Below are 4,366 nucleotides of genomic sequence, written 5' to 3' on the forward strand. Positions count from 1 at the left end.
GGAAACTCCATTATTCTCAAAGACAAACCAGTATCCTTGTAGTGCATCCATCATGGAGATATCATTTGTATGTGAAACAATTGACAAAAAATAAATGTAAAAATGATAACTTGCCACATAAAGCTGCCACGCAGATTTAAGACAAAATTTTCATCCATTTAGTTTAATAGTTAATTATTAAATATCAGGTTAGAAAAATGAATTAATATTTCCTGCCTTGAAGACAATATCCATCTAAAGAAAAGAGACAGACTTGCAGAGGAGACCAGGCTCACTTCTGGCAACTAGTGAAGGCTCAGGCTTGCTGGCCATTTGTCTGCATTCACAGTGGGTGGGTGATCATTGAGACCACAGCTGTATATCTGCTATTTCTCTGATTACTCTCATGTTCCACAGCCATGGAAAAGTCACTGGCATCGAGTACAACTTTTGTAAACATTTGTTCTGGTTGATGAGCACAGCATGAAGTGAGAACTAGAATACCAATTTTTAAAATTTGGGAACTGCTAAGATAAAGGGTTGAGTAACTTGCTAAGCAAATAGCAGTGAAAAGAACCAAAGTTCAAAAACCAAGGCTGAGTCCAATTTAATAGGACAGACTGCTTCACTCACTTATACACACTTTACTCATCACTTACATATAAACACACTGAAATTGAGAAGCTGAAAGAATAAAGAGGGGTTTGACTTTAGGTCAATTATTATAGACTCAATAGAGAAGTCATTGTCATTCAGTCTACCTAAAATGCTAATGCCCTTGAAAGTAAGACTACCCTAGGTAAATGTGCAGTGCCCTGGTTTGTAAAATCCTAACTCACCAAACAGCAAGTCCCTACAGCAGGCTTGCATCCAATGCCAGTGTAACTGCTTTCCATGTTCAAAGATGTCATCATATCAGTGAGGACCTAGAGAGCTTACCATGGAGGTTGATAAGGATCTTGCAATGAGACACTATAGGATGTATATTCAAACTCTCCTACTTTTCAGTGACCCTAATTGCCACAAAATAAGTGGTAATTGAAAATCAAAATGACCTTTTTAATTTAGGTCAGCCTAGACATAAATACTTGCATATGTAATATATAAATGAAGATACATGAACAAAGGGCAGAGAATCATTCATTTAAGATAAATAAGATGAAAAGTACATTTAGTAGACATGGAAATTTTTCAGGGCTCATAACTTTTGATCAACATTCCTGAAAATCTATAGGAATCCAGTTAAATTTATGATCTATGCAAGTCTCATTATAAATTAAGTCATAAGTTAAATAAAGACCACAAGTCATATATTGTCACCTTTACTTCATTTCTTTATTTTATTTATATCTTCTCATTTTTATTGGCATATAGAATATTTGTACAATATATCACACTGTGAAAAACATTGATTTTGAGTGAAAAATTAATATATGCAATAAGATTCATGTTTACCAAAGGATCCAATATTAATTTCCTCTCATATTGATTTAAATAGGAAAGAAATTTCAGTCTTCATATTGGTCTATGAGTCTTACTTTTACCACCAGACGCAAGCCTAAAAGAGTACAATTAATGAAGAAGGCACTTAGTAATAATTAATATTGATATTTAATTTTACAATTTACCATTTGACTGTATAACACTGAAATGCCTTATTAGTGGTATTCATTTTCTTTGGGATATTAAATGACAAAGTCTGGTGAGGATGTAAATGTAAGTAGCTTTCTGGCCTGGGGAGAATGTTCAGTTGGTAATGCATTTACAAAAGAACTACATGAAGAACTGTGATTGGGTACTTGAAACCCGTGTACTGCTTGATGCAATAGCAGTTGTCTGTATTCCCAGCATGCCTGTGGAGAGATTGAAAGGAGAACTGCCAAATCCTTGGATGTTTTCAGGGTACAGCTATCCTAGTCTACATAGCAGCAAACAAGACTTAGTATCAAGTGAAATGGAAGAGAAAGACTAATCCCAAAAGTTGTCTCCTGACCTACACATGTATGTGTACTCACACTTGCACATATACATAATACACTGATACAGAAACACACACATACACACACACACACACACACACACCAGATTTAAAGAAAATTCACAAGTTTCCAATTTGTTGATTTTTCTTTATGGTTTCATGCACAAAGACCCATAGGTTCTCAAGTCTAGACAATTCTAAGGAACGCTCTCTGTCAAGAAAATAACCAACTTGGTGGGCAGTGGTGGCGCACGCTTTTAATCCCAGCACTTGGGAGGCAGAGGCAGGTGGATTTCTGAGTTTGAGGCCAGCCTGGTCTACCGAGTGAGTTCTAGGACAGCCAGAGCTACACAGAGAAACCCTGTCAAAAAAAACCAAAAAAAAAAAAAAAAAAAAAAAAGAACCAACTTTGTCATCACAGTCTCACTGAGTGAACTTCAACCATGTGAAGCTACATCCTTTATAATAAATACAGTTTTATAGTGAACTGTAGATATGTGGACTCACTATGTTCTGCAGGACCGTATCTGTCTATTCATTTTGCAATTGGTCATTAATGTTTGCACACATTGGCTTTGTTGGTTTAATGTTCCAGATTTAAAGATGTAGGCAGTCAGGTTCTTGGTTTTATTTACTTCAAGATACTCTTAACATAAAGTTTCACTTTTCCAGTAGTTCAAGACCACAGCTCTGGTTCTAAAGTATTCCCAGTTGTGCTGATGTCCTGATGCCATTAGCCCTCTAACAATTTAATAGGTAGGCATGCTCCCTAGGAACAGCACCTCAATGTCAAGAATGGATGGAACACCTCTTCCCCCTAAGCTTTCCATGCTAATCTCTCCAGTAACAAGTAGCCCAGTCCTGAGCTACCTGTTCATTATATGGTGAGCTTACAAAGCCAGGCAACTGTTAGCAATCTGAATGGCAAGGATTTTCTCAGAACTTTAGATTTTCAGGAAAACCCATCTCACTTCTGGTCCTCAGGATTTTTTGAGACCAGGTTTCTTCACTTTGGGCTTAAAGTAATGCCACTCATCAATTCTTTGAATATCAAGACCCATACATAGAGCACACACAGGGATGTAGGAATTTACAATTGTGGGCTACATTTATTGCCTCACATCTTCCTAGAATGTTAGGCAAATTCCCAACATGCAGACAAGGAAGGATGCAAAGAACCTACTCAGACCACATGGAAAATGTTAGCATTTAATTAACCCCTGTAGTGGCTTTTAAGCCACCAGAACACAGGCACCTCCAACACCCTTAATCTTCTCTTCAGCTCTTCTGCTGAAGAATTTGGCCTTCACGATGACAGATTGCTTAGGGAGCTTTCCCTTGCCCAGAACTTTGTAGTAGCCAGTTCGAACAACATCAATGACGGGAGCAGCTCCAGTCCTGTTTTTGGCTGCGTTGACCCGCGTCCATAATTTATCCAGGTTGACAGTTGGGCAGAAGCTTTGGTTCCTCTTCAAGTGGTAATGCCTCATACCAACTTTCCCGAAGTAACCTGGATGATATTTGTCAAAGTTGATCCTGTGGTGGTGCATGCCTCCAGCATTTTCCGCGGCCTCCTGGGTGCTTGCGGTGCTTAGTGATGCGGCCGTGGCCGTGGCTCACGTGGCCCCGGAGTTTTGGGTCTTCCTCAGTCTGGATGGCATGGCGGTGGCAGAAAGGAAAGAGGCCAAATAAATCCTTATATTGTGAGTAGACACATTCATTACTTTCAATTAGAGTGCTGAATATCAACACAGCAACGTAAGAGCCATGTTGATTTACTGATAATACTAAATATTAAATGAAAGTTACCAACATTCAACATGAAAATTTTTAAGAAATAACAACTGTCACAAAACACTAATAAGCACTTATAACAGTCTATAAACCACCAAGTTTTTCCCTTCAAGATTCTAGAGTTTAATACCAGTGATCATCAAAAGTATAATGGCAAATAGGTAATAATATTGAGAAATTTCACACATTTCCCCAAGAGTTTTGTGCAGGGGTAACAACGTATTATATATCAAGAGAGTGTTTCCATACTCCACAATCCAGTGCCTTTGAGAGTTTTAATTCACATTCTATGGTTCTCATTGTTCAAAAATGGCCAAAATACAAAGGCCAATAGAATATCTCACAGTTACTACAAATTAGCAAACCTCTATGTAGTTATATGGCAATTCCTTATTAGATCATCTTAATTATCAGAACTGACATCTGGGATATATTTATCATTCTTGTCGCTATTTCTAACTTATTTAAATAATAATCTTAATCAAAATAACATGGATCAAATGCTTTGTTTTGTTTCTCACTATAAACACAAGCACAGAGACATTAAGTTCTTGAAAAGCCAAGTGATATTTTAACAGAATTTCTAGAGACTCTGAAAGAGGAACAGCTAGAGAA

The 4,366-nt window shown here is 37.4% G+C and overlaps 1 pseudogene; it reads right to left on the reverse strand.

The window, feature by feature from the left end:
• Positions 1-3,146: 3,146 nt before the first annotated feature.
• On the reverse strand, positions 3,147-3,618 carry LOC114631284 (annotated as a pseudogene).
• Between the last annotated feature and the right edge of the window lie 748 nt (positions 3,619-4,366).

The sequence above is a fragment of the Grammomys surdaster genome, unplaced genomic scaffold, assembly GCF_004785775.1.
Source record: "Grammomys surdaster isolate TR1022 unplaced genomic scaffold, NIH_TR_1.0 97, whole genome shotgun sequence".
Classification (NCBI taxonomy): Eukaryota; Metazoa; Chordata; class Mammalia; order Rodentia; family Muridae; genus Grammomys; species Grammomys surdaster.